Source organism: Sphaeramia orbicularis, unplaced genomic scaffold (genome assembly GCF_902148855.1).
Source record: "Sphaeramia orbicularis unplaced genomic scaffold, fSphaOr1.1, whole genome shotgun sequence".
Classification (NCBI taxonomy): Eukaryota; Metazoa; Chordata; class Actinopteri; order Kurtiformes; family Apogonidae; genus Sphaeramia; species Sphaeramia orbicularis.
The window spans coordinates 715-23,923 of NW_021941438.1; the positions used below are offsets into that span (position 1 = coordinate 715).

Consider the following 23,209-nt stretch of genomic DNA (forward strand, 5'->3'; position numbering starts at 1 on the left):
AACCAAAACCACCAACGAACAGATGGGGAATTCAAACGCTCTGTTCCACCTCTGAAGCTGATGACGTTCCTACGTGGGAGCCACCCCCTGAACCAAATCAAGAAGGTAAACTTGTCCTCTCACTTTCTGCTTTCACACATACAGCTAAAACAACCCTGAGTGCAAGCCCAGCGCTGCTCATGGGTCACATGGTTCACATCACACAACCACTGCACAGTCCATGTTTAGGCCTGTGTTCATGAACTCTGACAGACAGTTCACAGACATCACTCCTTCTACGTCCTCACCTGAAGAAAGGGCCTGGACTCAGCTGATGGTCATCACACACCAAACAACCATCTCAAGCAGCGTCCCTGACTGTACTCATCATTTTCTTGTCTCTCCTTGTTGTTGTTGTAAAAGTTCTCCTTGTATTGTGTCAGGTTCAACCTAAATATTAAGTGTTAATTATGATGTAGACCTAGACCACGGCCCCCGTTCAGGGGACCTGGATTTAGTGACCTCAGAGCATCCTGTGGTGCCTTGTTCTCCTGTCTATTTTCAGAGTCCTTCCATCTTTCTTGTGCCCTTACTCCTCCTTCTGAAAATGCCACTACAGTAGTGAAGACAACACATAGGAAGCCACAGTCACAGAACTGGCTCAGTCTTCCTCAACACAGGTCATCTGTCACTAACTCCTGTTGGAAAAAGGCTTTCCTCTACTAAAGTTCACCTTCTCACATTTATTTAACAAAATACAAAAAATAGAGAATAAAATCCATCTGAACTTAAGCACACAGTCCAAACAGCCAGAAAAACTGTGAGCTCCTCTGGGCTCTAATGTCACAGACCCCCCAGGCTCGTAGCACCCCCCAGCTCACCTGAGCATCTTAAAGCTACAAGGTCTGATATTTAGCCTTAGCAACTGGTCTGTACATTGACATGAAGTAACTAAAATGCCATGAGCATGCAAATTATAAAGCACATATTATATTACAATTATTTAACACCTTTTTAAATGCAATTAAATTATGAACGTTCTAATCACTAATTAATAACAGAACTGAACTGAAAATGAAAATCTGTGAAAATCTTTATATTACAACACTGTAACTCTGAAACCTTTGCTCTGAACACACCATAAGATCTAAGAAGGAAATAAAAAACAGATATTACTTTAACATTCTATCTCTTTGACACTTCAAATATTCCAATAACATTGGTTCACGAAGGAATACATTTTACTGTTGAGGCTGAAGTCTGAAAATGAATGAACTTTACTATTCAAATAAAGTTATGAAATGAGCCTTTTGAACCGTTTTGAACAGTGATGATCTCCAGTACAGTGCTAGAATATGAGGCCTACAACAGAACTCCCACAAAAATGTGCAAATTGTTCATAAACTACAGGTTTGAAAGTTTTCGCTCACATTCAAATTTACTGCAGTTATTGCAAAAGAAATCTTCCAGCTTCTGCCAATGTGACTAACCTACACATACAGGCCTACTGAAGACAAACTCTGCAGACTTCTACAAGTACATTCTAATGTGACTCAGTGTTGAACACAAATAACACAAACACTGACAGTCCTTGTGCTTTTTCAACTCTAGGTGCAGTGGGTAAAAGCAGAACTGGCTCTGACTTATATTTATTGCAGTGATTAAATACATTTTCTTTCCTTTAATGGGAACACTTATTGCACAACAATTTGAATTCTTACAGTTTGTTGAACAAATATTCCGTTCATTATTCAAAATTCAAACCATATTGCAGCAGCAGTGACATTTTTCCCCTTTCCTCATACAGCCCCAGACAACCAGTGACCAGAACCATCTACTGATCCAACCTGTTGAACACCTGCTGATCCACTGATCCTATCAATAATCAAATAAAGTTCTTCATCTGTACATGGTCATCACATATCAGACCACATTTGGATACTCCGTAGTTACCGTGGAAACACTGTCATCTTCTACAACATTAAGTCACCAGTAAAACCCACTGAGTTGGATCAGTGACAGTAGATGGGAACACTGGGTTTATGAAAAGTTGTTTATTTTTTTTCTCTTCAGTTTTCTCTGTTTAGATAAAATAACCTTTGAATTTACTGTGAATATTCATGAAGATTTAAATTAAAAATAGGAAAATACATGATTTATGGTGAAACTGCACAATATAGAGGATAATATGACAGTTAAAGCTGCGACATCACTGAAGAAAGGTTCAATAGAGACACATTTATTTGGGAAGTGGGGCAATAATCCTACTGGGTCTGTATGGGTTCAACAAAAGTGCATTTGTGATTAATAATTACAGAGTCTGACAAAGTTTAAACACAACTAAATACTCAAGAGTTACAGAACTTTCCTTTAGACAAAAGTGTATAACATCACTAGACCTGTCGATAGACAAATTAATTTTGATTATTTATGTTATTCGTCAGTTAGTCCTTTCAGCCCTAATTATTTTTCTTGATATCCAGAACTTCAAGCCCCTCCTTTGAACTAGATCCGACTCCACTGGTCCAGATCTGTTTGGTTTTTAACGGCGCTCACACAGGTTTAGTTGATCTCACTGATTACAATAATCTGGTTTCTAACTCAGTTCAAAACACAAGTGATTAGTTTAAGATGAGGCTATAGTTCTTCGTCCAGAGGCAGCCAGTATAAACGTCTTTTTCCTTCCTACCGCCTTCAAAATAAAAGCGTCTTTTAAAATAAAAGCACCCATTTTTATAATTTAACCTAATGAAACCAAATGAAACCAAAGTGAACACACATCATATTTCAGATCCTTTCCGGTGAACCTCACCGACTCCAAACTCCTGTTGCACTTGGGTCCTGTTGCAGATTGAGTTGACCTTTAGTCCCTTTTCCTGTCCATATGTCCAATGACCTCTGTGGAATAGGCCAACACACACAAACACACACAGTGCACACAAGTGTTTGCAGATACTGTCTGTTTCACATGTTCCTTAAACAACTTCTTTTTTTTCCAGATGATGAGCCTGTTTCTCTTGGTACTTGGTAAACCTGTTCACATGTAAATATGAACATCTCTCTGTTTTCTCTTCCTTTGCTTGATGATTACTTCAGAGTCTGTCCTCTGGGAAAACAAAGCATTCCTCTGGGATGGTTTAGGAAATCTGTACTTAAACCTTGTCGGGGGTGTAGGGATGGATGTGTGTCATCGGTCTGTCTGTTCTGGTTTATTCTTAGTGATCAATGACTGATCAAAGGGGGGAGTATGGAATGGCTAAATTACTTCTATCCATATATATTCATATATATTTCATATGTCATATAGGCTTCTAACTGTATTTCAGATCTTTTCCTGTCCCTGTGTATTCCAGAGCAGTTTGGACCTCTGTGTGTTGTGTCCACAGTAGAAGGCCAAACCCACAGTTCTCACAGGGGTCTGATCTCTCAGTTCCTGACACTAACCAGAACACTTTCCACACATCATCATGTTCTCATGGCAGACAGAAGACTACAGTGTGATTTGTATTTTTGGGTTCAGAGCGTCTCAGTCTTTAGTCTGAGGGGGATCTGTTTCTATGGAGCTCCAAATAAAGGGATTTCTTTGACACTGAACGTTTGAACTGATCCTTCTTTATTATAGACGAATTAGTAGAGTAATATTTTTTCCATAACAAGGTGACTCATATATTTTTAACACAGCTGTATTTGGCTGATGTTCTGTCAGCTCTGTGACACTGTGAGTCTGTCTGTTCTGTTCTTTATTCTTTTCTATTCACTGACTGAACATTCAACCGTCTGTTCAACAAACACAGTGATGGAGTCTACGTCACATGACCTGGCCTCCACGTCCACCTGACCTGAACCCACATGACGTGGTCTGGAGGAGTGGGACCACAGAGTGAAGGGAAAACATCCAACAGGTTCTCAGAACCTCTGGGAACTGGTTCAGAACTGGTGGAGAACCATTCCAGCTGACCTCCTGAATCTGACAGAATGAGCAGAAGGGGGTCCACTTAGAACAATCTAAAAGATCAAACACTTTCTGGGCTGTTTTGGGTCTATTCTAGAATTGCACATGTGTCACTTCATAGTTCTGAGTATTAATCTATAATGTGGAGAAGAATGACACCAAACCCATCCTGTGGTGGTTTTATGTGCCTCACACTGAAACTGTGTCAGCAAAGAGCTGAACACATGACTTCCAGTAAATGCAGAGAGGGAGGGGGAGGCAGGGGGAGGAGTCACCTGGTGAGCCAGTTCCATGTGAAAGTGAAAGTATTCAGAGTTCAGACTCCATTTTGACAGAAGAACAGAAGACGTCTGGTTCAGGGTGAGTCTGACATTCAGATCCTTTTCCTGTTCTAGTCTCTCAGTGGGTTTTCTGGGTGTGGACTGGAACTGTAAACATGGATGGAGTCCCTTCCAGGCTGAGTGTCCACTAGGTTTACTGGACTCTGTGTCCACTGGCTTATTTCCTGTTGTGTCAGTGTTTGTGACGGATGAACCCAGTGTTTTAGTGAGGTGAGCTCACAGTAGTTTTCCTGTTTGTCCTTTCAGACTGACTGAAGTTCACAGGATGAGTCTGAGTGTGGATGAAGAGGAGGACGGAGCAGAGTTATCCCATGATACAAACAGGGGTTTGTCCATAAAGCAGTGTTTGTCAAATTGTGGGGCGGGCCCCTGAGGGGAGGGGTGAAGGACTGCTGGGGGGGAGGGGCATGGGATTGTTCGTGGGTGTTTTTTATTTTTTTCTTCTTCAGGTTAGAACATGTATCAGGTGGAACTAATGTTTTAGCGCTGGAGCACCCTGGACTCATTTTAGGGACGTACAACAGTCAAATCTAGTGCCATGGTGATCTGTGACTAGACTAGATGAAGAGCTGAGATTTTGTACAGTTTGCACTTTAATGTTCTGAGATATGCAATGTAAACAGGTACACTGCAGTCACTGATATTGTTAAAATGTTCATCTTTGTTACCAAAATGTGTTTGTTGTTCTAAAAAAATAGTTACTTTATTGTCATAGTTGGACGATAATTGCAGATTTCCTATTTTTATTTGGAAAAATTTCATCTGAAGGAGCAGTCCTGTTGAGTTGACTTGTATTGTTCAGGCAAAAATCTAAGATATTTTTAATTTGAACAAAAATTATTAAAGGAAAAGCAAAAAAAAAAGTTACAATACTGATGTTTCTTTGAATAAAAGTTACAATTGCACCACTGTTACAATGTTGTGGGGTTTAGGGGGGCATGGAGATTTTTCATCCTCCGAAGGGGAGCCTGAGAGAAAAAGACTGAGAACCACTGCCATAAAGGAACCTCCAGGGGGCAGTAATGAACCAGGACCCTCTGATCCACAGTGAGTCCACTGTCACACACCTTTAATATTTGACTACAGACACAACAGGACATGATGTGTCCACTTTAAAGTCCAAATGTGTCCTTCAGACAGAATAAAAACACACATGAATAATAACCAAAGGTGATAGAAAATGAAGTGTTCACATGTGAATAACACTAACATACTGTCCAATCCAACTGTTGGACTTGTGTTGTTTCCAGAGGTCAGTATAACAGACCCAGAGCAGAGTCTCCAGTGTCCACATGTCTGTCCATGAAGAGTGACCGGTCCATGAGACAACCTCCAGTGTTTAGTCGTGAACCTGGACCTTCAGACACACAGTAAGAGACTGTTTCTACAGATGAGACATTATTTCTGATCTTTATTTGACATGTATGAATTCATCTGACAGAAGAATTTTTAATCTAATTGAAGTCTTGATTGACAGCTGTAACCATTAGTCCGAACCCTCTACGTTCATAGTTGTGTGTGTTTTTGATCATATCCAGTCCTCTACTATTACTGTTAATACTCTTCTTGCTTGTATGTTGATGAAGTTTGCAGGTGAAATGTGATCAGTTCCTGTCAGTAACTGGTTCAAATCAAACTCAGGTGTGTGAGTAGAACTGACAGTTTCCAGTCCAGCTTTAGTGAAATGGTCTAAACTCCTCATTTGGACTCCAGCTGCTGTGAATAAAAGATGTTTGAGACTCTGAGATGAACAACAGCCTTAAAGTCTGTGAAACACATGAGACTCACTCACATGTGACAAAAAGAAAGACGTTCAATCCTGAACCAAATGTGTGTAAAGGTTCAGACACTAAGAGCCTGTTTTTCTGCTTGAAGTGTTTTCTTCATTTGAATGAACATTAAACACATGTTTGTGTGAGAATCAGCTCTGAAACAGACCAGTAAGACCAGAGCAGTTTTAGATGGAAGTCCTCTGTGTGGTGTGGACACACTTAGAAATGCTGGGTTGTTTTCAGAACCCGAGCGCTGGGTTAAGGCTGTTGGGTCACAGGTCTGGTGGGTTTGACTGAACATGGGCTTCAGAAGAATCAAGCAGTGCATTGGGTTGGACATGTGAGCTGAAATGGAGGCTCATCATTCCTTCCAGCTGCCATTTTCAGACAGACTGTGAGTTGAGGCGGCTCAGTGGTTTACACTGGCACCGCTCAGCAACAAGGTCCTGGGTCTGATCCCCAACCAGACCAGGTCCTTGAGCCAGCACAGAGTTGTGAGTGTAGATGTGATCCTTTGAACAGCTGATCTGAAAGAACTTTGAAGAAGCTTCTTCTAAATAATGTGTTGATGTCCACAGAGAGACGGAGAGGACTCATGTTCCTGAGGTGGACCCAGCGTCCTGTTCTTTGTGTCAGAAGGTCCAGAGCGATCCGGTCCGGACCAGCTGCGGACACTGGTTGTGCAGACAGTGCATCACTTCATACTGGGACCAGTCTGGTTCATCAGGAGACTCCTCCTGTCCCCAGTGTGAAGAAACATCCAGAACAAGAGCTGAGCTGCAGATCCACAGCTCTGTCCAAAGTAAGACTGGACATCTGTCTGAACATGTCTGCACTTCACTAAACACAACATGTGTTCAACTGTCACTGACTGAGCAGCACAACAAAGAACATCTGAACTGCATTAGACTGAACTACATTTTCTATCAAATGTTGGAAATGATCAAGTGAAATATTGATTTTATTTCCTATTGATCAAATTCAATGTTTTCCAGAGGATGATGGTCAAAGTAACTCACTGATTCTCTGTAAATTCAATCCCATTATTCAGTATTTGGTCAGTGACAATCATCTTGTCCGTGTTGTTGGAACTGCTTTGGAATGATTCCTGTTTGTATAAATCAGATCCATGTCTGATCAGTGGTTTCCATAGTAACAGGTCTAGGGTTTGTCATTTGGAAACTGTTGTCAATATGAAATAGTATTAACATTCACTGACAGATGAGAACAGATGTTTTGACCCAGCTGTGTTTATTTCAAGTGTTTGTTGTCTGGTTGCAGTTGAACATAAACTCAGTCTGAGGAGCAGATGTGAATGTGTGACTGAAGGAACTGAGGAAACAGGAAGTAGAACCCGTCTAAACCGGATCTACACTGAGCTCTACATCACAGAGGGACAGAGTGAAGACGTTCATACCCAACATGAGGTGAGGACGCTGGAGACAGTTTCTAAGAAGATCATCCAAGAAAGGCCAATCAGGTGTCAGGACATCTTCAAAGCCTTACCCGAGCAGCAGAAACCCATCAGAGTGGTTCTGACCAACGGCGTGGCTGGAGTTGGAAAAACCTTCTCGGTGCTGAAGTTCACTCTGGACTGGGCCGAGGGTTTAGAAAACCAGGACGTCAGTCTGGTGGTTCCGCTGTCCTTCAGAGAGCTGAACCTGGTCTCAGATGAGCAGTACAGTCTGCTGACGCTGCTCCATGTTTTCCATCCAACATTACAGAAGGTCACAGCAGAGCAGATCAGCGTCTGCAAACTTGTGTTCATCTGCGACGGCCTGGATGAAAGCAGACTGTCACTGGATTTCCACCACTGTCAGGTTGTTTCAGACGTCACTCAGAAGTCATCAGTCAACGTCCTGTTGACCAACCTCATCAAGGGGAACCTGCTTCCATCAGCTCTGATCTGGATAACATCTAGACCTGCAGCAGCCAATCAGATCCCTCCTTCATGTGTGGACAGGGTAACAGAGGTCCGAGGCTTCACCACTGATGACCAGAAGGAGGAGTACTTCAAGAAGAGATCCACTGATGAAGATCTGTCCAACAAAATGATCTCACACATCAAGACATCCAGGAGCCTCCACATCATGTGTCAAATCCCAGTCTTCTGCTGGATCAGTTCTACAGTTCTGGAGCACATGTTGACTTCAGACCAGAGAGAAGAGCTGCCCAAGACCCTGACAGACCTGTACTCACACTTCATCATGGTCCAGACAAAGAGGAAGAAGAAGTACAAAAAAGGACATGAAACAAGTGTAGAAGAGCTGACAAAGGCAGACATGGAAGTCCTTCTGAAGTTGGGGAGGCTGGCGTTTGAACAACTGGAGAAAAGAAACATGATGTTCTACCAAGAAGACCTGGATCAGTGTGGTCTGGACGTCACAGAGGTCTTGGTGTACTCAGGAGTTTGTACAGAGATCTTCAAAACAGAGACTGTGATCTTCCAGAAAACAATCTACTGCTTTGTTCACCTGAGTGTTCAGGAGTTTCTGGCTGCAGTCTACTTCTACCACTGTTACACCAGCAACAACACAGAGGTTCTGAAGAGGTTTCTGGGAGACTCAGCTTTCACAGACATGTTCGGGTATTTCATAGTCAGTGAAAGCCTCTGTTACAGCCTGGATGATTTCCTCAGTAAAGTCATGAAAAAATCACCTTCAGAGTGAGAACGGACACCTGGATCTGTTTGTTCGTTTCCTTCATGGCCTCTGTCTGGAGTCCAACCACAGACTTTTAGGAGGTCTGCTGGGTCCAAAAGAGAACAGACCAGAGAGCATCCATAAAGTCATCAAGAACCTGAAGAAGATGAACACTGAGGACATCTGTCCTGACAGAAGCATCAACATCTTCCACTGTCTGACGGAGATGAAGGACCAAACAGTCCATCAGAAGATCCAAGAGTTCCTGAAGTCAGAGAACAGATCACAGAAGGAACTGTCTGAGATCCAGTGTTCAGCTCTGGCCTACATGTTGCAGATGTCAGAGGAGGTTCTGGATGAACTGGACCTGAAGAAGTACAACACATCAGATAAAGGAAGACACAGACTGATCCCAGCTGTGAGGAACTGCAGAGAGGCCATGTAAGTACTGATGAGAATATGAACAGTATGAATCATAGACTGAATCTACAGATGGATCACATGACCCTCTGTCTTGTGTTTCTGTCAAAGTGAAATATGGGAACTGCCATGATGGTTGTATGATCAGAGTCAACGGAGTAGAGACACTGGGATGTGAGCTCCACCCACCAGATGACTGATTGGTTTGTGTTTGTGTTTCTGAGGGATTCTTGACACTGATTGGTCATTGAAGCGGTCGATCACTCATTTTAAGATCATCATGTAACTTATTCAAATCTAAGTAATTAGTCAAATGATTTCTTGAATAAATATCAGCCTAATGAACATTTATTGGATGTATACTTTGACTGTAGTTTGTCTGAAGTCCCATAGAACAGGAGAACAGTCTGAACTATACTACATCCAGCCACTAGGGGCAGATCTAGGGTGTTTGGTTTTATTGTTCGGAAGCTGTCATTCCATCTGTCTTCATACTCGTCTATTTTATTCATCTGGTTTTCTTGTCTTTTTTAAACCTTCGAACTGTTCATTAAACTGGTGTCACACAACACCATATCCTGACCTCGTTCAGACTCAGATGTTCAATAAATGTGTTCAGAATTAATTTCCTGTAAATTCTGTATTTATAGACTTTCTTCCTGTAGACTCTCACAGACTCACTGTGAAGTTGTGGTCTCAGCTCTGAAGTCTAATCCTTCACATCTGAGACTTTTGGATCTGAGTTTCAACGACCTACAGGATTCAGGAGTGAAACTGGCGTCTGGACTGGAGAGTCCAAACTGCAGACTGGAAACTCTGAGGTTAGTTCACTGACTGTCTACTGTTCAGTCCAAACACATCCATGTGTTTTTCCTCTTGAGGGTCATGGGGGTGCCAGAGGTGATCCTGCTTACCTATAGATGAAGGTGGGGTCCACCCTGTTCACTGCAGTACTGTCACACACAAACAACCATTCATTCTCACATTCACACCTACGAGGGATTTGGATTTCCCATTGAAACTATGAAGAAGGAGGATGTTAGGAACCTGGAGAACCCAGAGAGAACCCATGCAGACAGGGGTAGAACATGCAGCGCTCACTCACAAAGGTACACACAGTTGGTGCTGGAATCCTCCTTCTGCTCAGAGGCCATAGTGCTAATTACTGAAGCACCATGTGGTCCAGTGGAACAACAGCTGTTCCTGATCTGATCTCAGACAACCAAAACTGACACTGAAAACCTACGATGAAAGAGATGTTTTTAAAAATACTGAAAATGTTTCATATGTAAGGTTCACACACGTTTACATGATCAGACGTGTGAGCATTAAACAACCAAACCTTTGTCATACAAACCCATCATCATCCTTTATTTTCCATCATATGATGAGTTGAAGATGTTCTTTTAATACAGTCAAGTAAAAGCACCACGATGAAATACCAAATACTGATAAAAATAAGAGAACGCAAAGTAAAAGAATAATAGAACACCAAGAAAAGCTGTCATCAGATGTCTGTTCTTGAGTTTATCATTTTCTATTTGAAACCTTTTCAGCTCAGATCAGAGGATTGAACATTAAACAAGAACATCATCTTCTAATATTGAATAAATGTACATATTCCATACAGTGAAACCCACAGATCAGCAGATGGGTTGAGTTGAAATATTTGTAATAAACTGAAACATGAATTGTTTCATTTCTGGACTGAGTTATAAATCAAAGAACACTGACAGCAACAATTTTCCTGCACATTAAGTATTATGAGTTCAAACCATTTAATTACATTTTACTTGTAATGAGAACGACTTTAGGAATCTAGTATTTGTACTTTACATATTGTATTGATCGTAGAATAAATAGTGCTGTCAGACAATTAAAAGTTTTAATCAGATTAATCACAGGGTTGTTGTGGATTAGTTTGGATTACTGATGATTAAATCTCATTTATTTTTTATCTGTATTAATGGTGTTTCATTTTGCTCGAGCAAACAGACTGAAGAAAGAAGGGAATATATTTGCACTAGAGGTGATCGACACTCATATCCAGAAAATGAAGGGTGTGCAGGATCCCAAAAAAACTGGATGAACAAAAAACGTTTTGGGTCGAGGCCCGACTGGCCTCATGTCTGTTAATAAATTCTTTGGGAGCTCACAGGTTGTGCGGACCTTACTTTATGTTTTTTTTCCAATATATTTGCACTAAACATGTTTGTCACAAGTTTGGATTCTGTCAGCCCAAGTGTTGGCAGAATCCAGACTAACGTCTGCTTGGTGTTAATGTGGTATTTGAATCTGGAAGTGCTTCAGTGAATAGAAAACTCCTTCTGCAGAGTGGGTCCAAGATTTTCTGTGGGTCGACTGTTCGTCTGGGGTTTTTTGTCCTCATATTTCTGTTCTTCCATCTTTATGGGTCGGTTCTGCTGGTTCTGTTCCTTATGGGTCGGTTCTGCTGGTTGTGTTCTTTATGGGTCGGTTCTGCTGGTTGTGTTCTTTATGGGTGGGTTCTGCTGGTTCTGTTCTTTATGGGTGGGTTCTGCTGGTTCTGTTCTAACTCTACTGGACAAACTGACCCAAATGTGTTGGAGCAGACGTTCACAGTCATTCTGCTGCAGATGGGTTAATGACGTTAACATTTATGATCAGATTAATCATGATGATGGATTAATCTGAGTTAATGCGTTAATTTTCACAGCCCTAAAAATAAATAAATAAAATGTGTGTCATTAATGGATTTAATTTACATCATTGACTCTTTCTTCAGGTTGGATTATTGCAGTTTATCACAGATCAGCTGTTCTTCTGTGGCCTCAGCTCTGAAGTCCAATCCTTCACATCTGATAAAACTGGATCTGAGTAGAAACAACCTCCAGGATTCATCAGTGAAGGAGCTGTGTGATTTCCTGCAGAGTCCACATTGTAAACTACAGGATCTGAGGTCAGTTCACTGTTACTGTTCTAGAGTTTATATGTTTTACTAACGACAGAGCCTCATCAGAGATGAGAACAAATATATGAATGATCTCGTTACAATAAAAAGAAAAAAAAAACTTTTCATAAGACATATCGAAATGAAATCCAAAATACCTGTCTTGTATTTTTTAAAAATAAATAGACCGTATTTTTCAGGCCATAAGGCACAATTTCACAATATTAGGCACCATATTATAAGGCACAGTATCATCGAATGGGTCTATCTTCATACATAAGGTGCACTGGATTATAAGGAGCATTTAGCGAAACAAAACATTCAGATAAGTCAAACTTTATTCAACTCACAACAACCACGATCACAATAACTCTCAACATTGTTCAGTTGTAACACATCAGAAATAGAGAGGGGAAGCCAGCACTAGCCAAATAAAAATACACAACAATACACTCACTTTTTCACTTCATTCCTCTTCCACAAATCCATCAAATTCTTCATCTTCAGTTTCTGAGTTTAACAGTTGGTGATTTCTACATCAAGCGTGCCCGGATCCCTCTGGTCATTATCCGAGTCAGTCTCGTTGCTGTTACTTCGCTGTTCAGTGATGATTCCGGCCTTGGTGAAAGCTCGGTCGACACTTGAGACTGATCCCTTAGCCCAGGCGTCCACCATCCATTGGCAGATAGTGGCGTAACTGGCCCTGCGTTGCCTCCCTGTCTTGGTGAATGTGTGTTCGCCCTCTGTCCTCCGATGCTCCCACGCAGCTCACAGTTTACCTTTGAACGACCTGTTGACACCAATATCTAGCGGTTGGAGTTCTTTGGTTAATCCACCCGGAATGATGGCAAACTCCGAATTAGTTTGTTTCACTTGTGTTTTGACAGGATCAGTGAGATGGGCGCACATGGAGTCGCAGATCAGTAGGGACGGAGATTTGTGGAAAAAGCCATCCGGCCTCTTGACGTAAACGTAACCCTAACTGTAATATTATGTTCAAGCACAGTACTACGTATTATTCTGCGAGGCTCCTGACGAAGTTAATGCTCCGACAATCCATCAAGCGGTGCAGCTTCATAGCTTACCAAAGTCGCACTAAAACATTTGGACAGATTTTTGAGCGCCGTGTGCCACATAAAATCAGTTAGTAAGCACAACCAGAATTAATGCATAAGGGGCACCAGATTAAAAGGCACACTGTCGATTTTTGAGAAAATTAAAGGATTTGAAGTGCACCTTAGAGTCCGAAAAATATAGTGAATTTGTACGTTGAAATGACCAGAAACATAAACAACAGTGTGTGTGTTTATGGATGCACTGACAGGCACTGAAAATGGAATTATCTGAACTATAATGATGTCCATTTGATCAGAATCCACTCCATCAGTATAATAGTCATGACAGATTTATTGTGTGTGTGTGTGTGTGTTTGTAGAAGACATTGACTCTGTAGACATGGAACTGAAACAAATGAGAAAGTGATTGAACAAAAGTGTAAAGTTCAGTCGAGTTAAGTCACCAATTAAAACCTGAACACATCTGACTGGATCATTAATACATTTTAATCTGTAGGATTTATTCTTTCTTCAGGTTGAATAACTGCAGTTTATCACAGATCAGCTGTTCTTCTGTGGCCTCAGCTCTGAAGTCCAATCCTTCACATCTAATAAAACTGGATCTGAGTGGAAACAACCTCCAGGATTCATCAGTGAAGGAGCTGTGTGATTTCCTGCAGAGTCCACATTGTAAACTACAGGATCTGAGGTCAGTTCAGTGTTACTGTTCTAGAGTTTATATGTTTTACTAACGACAGAGCCTCATCAGAGATGAGAACAAATATATGAAGGAACTTGTTACAATAAAAACACAAAGAAAAAAACTTTTCATGAGACGTATCAAAATGAAATCCAAAATACCTGTATTGTATTTTATTTTTAAATAATAATATAAATTTGTGTTGAAATGACCATAAACATAAACAGTGTGTGTGTTTGTGGATGCACTGACAGACACTGAAAATGGAATTGTCTGAAATATAATGATGTCCATTTGATCAGAATCCACTCCATCAGTACAATAGAGTCATGACAGATTCATCAGTATCTAAACACAAAGAATTGACAGAAACTGAAGAACACCAAGAACAGGAAGACACTGTTGTTCAAATGTTCACCAACTGTATTCAGACAACAGTTCAACATGGAGGAAGAGTTTACTTTGTGTTGACAACAAAGAAAGAATCAACACATGATCAAATACTGCATCTGTTCAAATAGACAAGATGATCATCAAGTGGAAATTGTGGAATCTGAAGTGAATCTAAAGCTGTAAAAGTGCTTTTTTAAACATGTGATTGACCACAGATCAAATCCGACAGAAACTCTAAAGAGTGTAAAACAGCATGAGCCAAAATGACGGAGGTGAAAGTTCCAAACTATGTCCAAACTACAAGTAAGTCTGGAGTGTTCACCTTTATGTGTGTAGAACGTCTGAAGGTTGTAGGATGAAAATCCCACAAGTCCAGTCATTGTTCAGGTCCAGAAAGTGAGGAGTCCAGTCGTATGAGTGTGATGATCTGTCCCACATGAAAAGATGAGCCATTAATGACAAAGCTCCCAAATGAACAACAACACAGATGAGAGTTGTGAACTGAAACTACAGATGTATAGGTGGAAAGACTCCAAAGAAAAGCAGTCCTAGTTTCAGTGTTTGTTCACTCCAACTAATATGACATCAGAGAGAAAGGGAATATTCAGCTCAAACATTTCCATCAGTGACAGTGGTGGAATAATGATGTGCATTTACTGCAGGACAGTACTTCAGCTCCAATGGCAAAGCTTTAGACTTTTGGTGATGTCATAGAGAACATCATCCACTGGGGTTTGCATTTCTATGACATCAAAGCATGAAAACATATTCCAACAGTTTGACACTCACTAAATACTGACATTAATGTTAATAATAAGGAAACATTCCCTCTATTTGATGCAGATTTATACACATGTAGAAATAATGTGTAAATATTGGTCTGTTTACTGTTGACATTTGTCTGACACTTTAGACATTTGAGTTTACACATAGAAATCTGACAAAAACAGTCTGAAACATGGGATTAAACCCTAAACATATAGAACTGGATCCTGAATGGATTTAATTTACATCATTGACTCTTTCTTCAGGTTGATTAAATGCAGTTTATCACAGATCAGCTGTTCTTCTGTGGCCTCAGCTCTGAAGTCCAATCCTTCACATCTGATAGAACTGAGTCTGAGTGGAAACAACCTCCAGGATTCATCAGTGAAGGAGCTGTGTGATTTCCTGCAGAGTCCACATTGTAAACTACAGGATCTGAGGTCAGTTCACTGTTACTGTTCTAGAGTTTATATGTTTTATTATCTGTACACACACTCAGAGGTTTTGTCTTTTATTCTACAATGTAACACTGAAGCAGGAAAAACTAGAGGAAACACACAGTATATGTGTTCTACAGTGATTGAAGTCATTAGTATTTTTTCATTGTACTTTGAGGGACAGTCGTCTAATGACAAACAGCATCTGTTCTAGTTAAAGCAGGAGGAGTCACTGGGTGAAGTTTAAAGGCTTTAGTTGGTTGAAGGTTATTTTACATCAAATGTGAACTGATGTGTTCAGGTGTGTGTTTGTAGAAGACATTGACTCTGTAGACATGGAACTGAAACAAATGAGAAAGTGACTGAACAAAAGTGTAAAGTTCAGTCGAGTTAAGTCACCAATTAAAACCTGAACACATCTGACTGGATCATTAATACATTTAATCTGTAGGATTTATTCTTTCTTCAGGTTGGATAACTGCAGTTTATCCCAGATCAGCTGTTCTTCTGTGGCCTCAGCTCTGAAGTCCAATCCTTCACATCTGATAAAACTGGATCTGAGTAGAAACAACCTCCAGGATTCATCAGTGAAGGAGCTGTGTGATTTCCTGCAGAGTCCACATTGTAAACTACAGTATCTGGGGTCAGTTCAGTGTTAGTTTGATAGAGTTCTGTTTTAGGAGCAGCTGAACCTCATTTATGAACAAACAGAACTGACATCCATTCTGTTGTTTTACAGTTCCAAGAACAGTCGTGTGAACCCTTTGAAATGTTGTCGTTTTCTGCATGAATTGTTCATAAAATCTGATCTAATCTCCATGTCAGTCACAAGTACAGACAAATACAATGTGTTGAAGCTAATAGCACACAAACACTACTAATATTTCATGTGTTTATTGAGCACAACTCTTCAACAGTCCCAGTGAATGTAATGATTGAAGCTCCTTTTGCACCAATAACCTTAAACCAGTGTTTTTGGAGCTGCTGATCTGACCTGCACAATGTCCAGGGACATTTGGGATCATTCTTTGTGACACAAGTGCATCAGCTCAGCTCTATTCTGAGCATGTCTGCTGTGAATGGCTCTGGTGAGTTCAGTCCACAGCGTCTCTATTGGATTCAGCTCTGGGCTCTGACTGGCTCTTTCCAAAAGGTGCTTTTTCTGTTTCTGAAGCCACTCTAGTCACTTTACTTCTATGTTTACATGTTGACAAACTCAGGATTCCATTTTGTCCTCCATGATTGGAGCTGCCGTGGCCTGGATTGGCTGGAGAGTCGACTGGTGACTGAAGGGTCGCAGGTTCGATTCCCTGGACTGGTGGAGAGTTTTTGACTGACGTGCCCTTGAGCAAGGCATTTAACCCCCCATTTGCTGTGTGGTTTTGGGTTCAACACATTGTGTTTGTCTATACTGGTGACTGAGATGCAGATCACATTTTATGAGCAATTCATGCAGAAAACTTTGAGGGTTCACAGAGTTTTTCTAACCACTGTATAGTCGACACCATTTAATGTTGGATTTTTCTGTCAGCTACAAAAATTACAGTCAGTAAAAACTGTTTGGTTGAAATGAATGTTGAATATTTCACATTCATGTTGAAAACCTAAATATATTTGTCTGAAATGTTCATTAATTTGAATCTCCATCATTTCTTCTTTATTCAGGTTGTATAAATGCAGTTTGTCCAAAATCAGCTGTTCTTATCTGGCGGCAGCTCTGAAGTCCAATCCCTCACATCTGATAAAACTCGACATACGTGAGAACAACCTGGAGGATTCAGATGTTAAAGAACTGGAGGACCTTGTTCAGAGTCCACACTGTAAACTGGAGAAACTGTAAGTAATGTCAGTTTGTGCTGGTTTGGTGAACACCTCCATGATTAGAAGTCTGTTTGATTATTTTTAGTGATTCCTCTGTGGTTTGAATAAATTCAGAAATGTCTCCGTAAACATTTCTTTCTGATCTGTTTGTATTTTCTTCTTTCTTCAGATGGAGGTGATCTGTGGAACAGTCACTGTGATCAGGACTGTGTGAGGATCAGCTGAGTCCAGATGATCAACAGATGTGAAAGCAGCAGCACATCCTCACTTCTTCTCCTCCACTCCTCAGTTCTTCTCCTCCACTCCTCACTTCTTCTCCTCCACTCCTCACTTCTTCTCCTCCACTCCTCACCCCTCCCTCTGATGATGTCACAGAAGGTGAGGCAGACTTCCTGTAGCTCCGCCTCCTCGGTCCATCATGTGACTTTAAAGGCGGTGAAACATCCTTCCAGATGATTCTCTGAGATGGATTCATGAGGAACCACGAAGCACCGAGGAGTGGAGGAGCTGAAACAGAAGGAACTGACCAGAGGTTTTTCATTGGATGTACAGTCAGTGAACCAGTGTGTTCTGTGGATGGCACTGAGTTATTTTGTGCTGCCACCCTGTGGACTAATGGAGAACTACACTGTATACCTGAAAACTGGACCTGTGATCAGGCAAGGGACTATTTTTGGTCATTTCCAAATACATGACAAGACAGTGACATCAGCAGTTCCAGAGAGGACAGTGAGTCCACAATCTGAGGTCCAATGTGGTCTCCAGGGTCTGTCAGGTCCAATGTGGTCTCCAGGGTCTGTCAGGTCCAATGTGGTCTCCAGGGTCTGTCAGGTCCAATGTGGTCTCCAGGGTCTGTCAGGTCCAATGTGGTCTCCAGGGTCTGTCAGGTCCACCTGTGCTTTGTTCGGTTCCATGCAGTAATGGAACTAATGTAGGGAATGATGTTCAAAGGGGTCATGTGGATGTGGACAGGGGTCTGGACCAGCACACATGGGGGTCTAAGGGGACAGGGGTCTGGACCAGTACACATGGGGGTCTAAGGGGACAGGGGTCTGGACCAGCACACATGGGGGTCTAAGGGGACAGGGGTCTGGACCAGTACACATGGGGGTCTAAGGGGACAGGGGTCTGGACCAGTACACATGGGGGTCTAAGGGGACAGGGGTCTGGACCAGCACACATGTTGTTGTGATGTTCTAACAGTGATGTTCTAGTTTCTTAAATACATGTTCCTTTGACTTTAAATGTGTTTTTCTTGTTTTTTTTTTATATATATATTGGGGTTTTTTTTCTATTTTTTGCAATTACAGGTAAGGAACCAAATATGGTCAATTCATTAACCTTGATTTTCTAGCTAATAACAGTTGAAAACTGTCCCCAAAGTCATGCAGTGTTGTTGGGTTCTCCAATAACACACTCAGGTGTAAATGTTGAATGTCAGAGTATTTCTGGGAGTGTTCTATAAAGGGTTCAGAGGTGAGTTCAACAGTTGGGACTTTAGTTTCCGTCCGTTTCTTTTCATTCTTTTCCATTTCAGTCTGTGTTTTTCTGTTCTGATGCGTGCGTTTCTCTTTGTCATTCCATTCAGTTCAGACTAATCCTAATGAAACCAACTCATTGTGAAAACATTCTCATGGGTTTCATGTCTTACTTGAGCAGAAGGATGGGTTCTTGGTCAGTGTAAAAATATGACAGATGACATACTGGGCTGGTTGACAGTGACAAAGTCAGAGCCATAGACACACAGAGTTGGGACCTGTTTGGATGTGAGCCCTACGTTGATCACATGGTTGATGTAAGCCTCAGTAGTTCCAAACAAACTGCACTGTCATGTTCTTCTATGGGACAGACAGCAGTGAGTGTGTGATTGCAGGTAAATGTCCAAATAAAGCACACACTAGTCTGTTTCCAACCGCTGTCACTACTGTATGTATGTTTGTGTCCGTTGTGCTTTTGAGCAGTGGGGTTGAAACCACTGAAAGGACGGACTTTATTACTGTGAAGAGTTTTAGATTTAGTGGTAGGTTTATGGAATGAGCGCAGGACAAATCCAACTACTAACAGTCATCACATGGAATTCTGAAATGTTCATAAATGACAAACAGAATCAAATCCGTGTCAGAGTGGACCCATATTTGGAGCACAGGAAATGACAGGAATGATCACATGACCTCAGCTGACAAACTGAACCCGACACCAGCAGGTCGAACAGAACAAATCAAATCAAAGCCACTGAGAACCACATGTGGACTAACGGTACCTTAGCTTGGAAAGTCCATCATCTGTGGTTCTAGTGGTTCAGTGTGAACAGCTGGACTAGTCAAACTAGTGAACTGTAGGACTACAGCTGGAAGTCCAACACAACAGTAGTTTTAGATGGAGATGTATCCAAACACTAACACAGAGCAAAGAGAACAGAAGGAACAACAGAAATGTCACTAATACAGGACAGACACTGGATCATTTGAAAGATGAGAAGATCTTCTTCACTTTCCGCTGGAGTTTCTAGATCAGCAGAAACACAAACAAATGTGTTGTGACCCAGAAGTAGGTCCATATTTGGTCCACCAGTTTGTGCACTGGGAGTCTGTGGAAGTTCACTCTGTTTTCTGGACCGCTGTGGAACAAGTGACAGTTTGTGCTTCAGGTATGAAAGTGGTCAGAGGTTCAACTTTCACCCACAAACCAGTGTTTCTGATCTGGAAGTTCAATGTTCAACTATTGGTTTGATAATAAAGCCACGAGGAACAGGATTTCACCATCCACTATATTAACCCTTTCATGCATGAATTATCAGAACCTGAGTCCAGAGTTTTTTGACCTGATTGTTTTTATTCCTCTTTAGGTGTGAAAAAAAAACAACAATGCGATTGAATTGTTTTTAATGAATGTATTTTTGGCAGAGTTAGAAAAACCATGAAACACAGAAACGTGTATATCAGAAAGTGATGTACTGTGTGACAGTTGTAAAAGAAAACATTTTCAATGCAGCTAATCTGATGGGACTAGTTGTTCCTCACTTCATGGAGATAATATGCCAAAAAAATAAGAAAACTGTTTTTCTTATCGTCTAATTGCAATTAGCAACTGATTTCCACTCCAACATGTTAGTGCAGATCAGGTTTATCCAAAACACAAAATGACAGGAATGGTCTGAATGTCAGTGTATTATTATGGGATGGTGCATTAGTGTCCACTGTGTTGGCTGAAATGGAACTAAAACAACAAAAGCTGTGAATATACAAGAGAACAGCTGGAGAACAACTGACCACTGGAGTGACCACTGGAGTGACCACTATACATGAAAGGGTTCAAATCCCAGCGTCTGACAGAGACAATTGTACAAGTGACAAAGAAAAAACAGGAAAGAGGAGGAAAAAAGGCCGAAAAACTCCTCTGGTCTTCATTTGAACAAAGGGACTTGAATGGGAGCTGTCCTTTCACTACATGTCCACTAGGGGGAGCTGTAAGTCCAGAACAGGTCAACACTGTGGCTGTCAGTTCAGTTCAGTGTGTGTTGTTGTGCACTTCAATGAGGTTGTGAATGGTTCAACAGTGGCAGAATGGGTGAAGAGGAACCACCAAGAGAAAAACTGCTGATGTTTCCACTAATGTTTCCATTCTGCTCTTTGACTTTATTCATGTGACACAAATGAATGGGATGGAGATCAGGAACAAATCAAAGCATGATGACTGGGTTTGTTTCATTTCATTGAATCCACTAAAAGGACTTTTTCAAGGTCGAGTTTGGATTCCACTGATATTCCAATCATTAGTAGAATAATTACTCATTAAATCCCTCATTCCATTCAGATCAATATTGAGTTAGAAATGGCAGATGTGGTGAAATGCCCTGCAGGGAAATCTATTCTCTAATGAGGGATTCATTCTTATTTGGGTCTTGGTGATTTCTTTGGACACATTGTATAAATATCTTTGTGATGCTGGTGTTTTCAGACATTTTCTGTTTGTCCTCAGTCTGAAAACTACATGAAATGTTCAGACTTTATCCAGAATGTGATGAATGGATGCATATTTAGAAATGAAATGATGTTCCATATGTTCTATGGTTTATATGTACATTTGATTTCCTTTCTTTTTCATTTTCATTGCTCATAGTGGACCAACTATTTCTGTTTCAAGGATCGAATTCAATATTTTGTGTGGCTCATTTTTGCTTCATAAACTGGATCAATTGGTTTGAACTTGTCCTCAAATTCTGTGAGTAGTTGAGGTTGTGATGAATGCAGATGTATATAAATGTGAAATGTGTGTCTATAAATGTCAGTTGGAATGTAGAAGTGCAGATCTCATAAATGCTGTTGTTAATACTGATTTTAATGCTTAATGATGACCATAAGTTTTCTTTTCCTGGCTCCTCACAACTGTTAGTTTGTCAGACACCTGTGTCCTTCAAAACATGAATGTTCCTCTCAATCATCTTCTCAATTCTGCATATTGTATGCTACTTTATCTCTAAAGATAGCACAACTTACAGTTTGACCTTTTAGCCCATAGCAGAGCATGAGCTCTCTCAGTTCTGGAATTCAACAAAGAGTTACTTTCCCTAACTTCCCAGAATGACTCCAAGGTCTTCCATTCTGTCCTGTGTCCATCTGACATTCTTTCTTTTACTTAGCAACAGCATCATACGTCATATTTTATATTAACCAATCCCATGTAAGCTTAGCACAGCCTCTATAAGTTAGACTGATTTTCTGTATTAGGTAGAACTGACTTCTGACAGAGGGCGAAGCTTCGTTTGTCAGTTTCTCACTTGTGCACAATAAAGGAAGGCCTGACTGACAACCAATCCATTCTCCACTAATTTCTTTGTCGTTTACGCCTCCACGACACTGTCTGATCTCAGTTCAAAAGTTCCTTTGAAAAACAGAATGTGAATCCAGTGAAATGAGCCCATTCATCTGTATGAGCTGGAGTTCCATGAGGCGGCCAGTAGAGGGCGGAGGGGGGTCACACCTGGAGACCAGGACCAGGTTCTGCTGATCTAGTCTGCTTCTGTTCACTCTGGTTCCTCCTTTTCCTTATTTATTTATTTTTCCCCCAGATTTTATTCTTTTCTTTTTTTTGGAACATGCAAAGAAAATCAGACCAAACAAAGCAAATGCAGACATAAACAAAATCCCATTGAAATGGACAGAATCTGTCTTCAGCACATACAAGTCTGAATATTGCATGGTGGAAAAGGAGGAGGAAGAAGTCTAAACTTATTTCATCCTACCCCTCTGTGCTTTTACACCTTTATCATTAACTTTCTACAACAATCAGCCCATACTATTTCCCTCATTTTAGCATGGAACCACAACAATCCATAATGCAGTAAGTGAACGATCCCCAACAGTCTGTTCATGTCAGTGCAGTCGTACAAACAGACTCAACTAATCCAACATTCTCTTCAATAATTCCAGCAGATTTATCAGTACAACATCATTCCTAAACAAACAGGCCTCATTGTCATTATTAAATACTGGACCTCTCAACAATCAATTCTTTCCATCTTTTTTCCAACTGAATTCTGTTTGATATTTGTTTGATCTCCACACAGTTTGTTCCACACTTTTCCTCCACAGATGCTCATACACAAACTTTGGAACCTAGTGCGTACTTTAGGAATCTGTACATGGAATTTCCCCTTCAATCAGAGCCTCCCTCTCTTTCACTAAACATGTGTTGAATATTGCCCGCTAGTAAATTGTTCTTTGCTTTCTATATTATTGGAATAGTTTTGAATTCCACAAGGTCAATGAGTTGGACAGTTTTGGATAAAGGTCAAAATAGTGGATTTGTGTGTTCACCAAAACCAACATTGTGAACGATTCTTCTTGCTCTTTTTTGCAGCAGAAAAAGTCTGTGTACTGAACTTGTATCTGTATTTCCCCATCCCTCCAAACAGTCACTGAAATAAGGTCAGATCAATGAATTCTACAGAATGTTCAGTGATTTCAGATCTAATCTCCCCTTTGCTCTGGCCAGGACTCAGAT

At 40.8% G+C, this 23,209-nt stretch overlaps 1 pseudogene; it reads left to right on the top strand.

Moving 5' to 3' along the window:
* The first annotated feature begins 4,231 nt into the window (after window positions 1-4,231).
* LOC115415723 (NACHT, LRR and PYD domains-containing protein 12-like) lies at window positions 4,232-17,990 on the top strand (annotated as a pseudogene).
* Window positions 17,991-23,209: the final 5,219 nt, after the last annotated feature.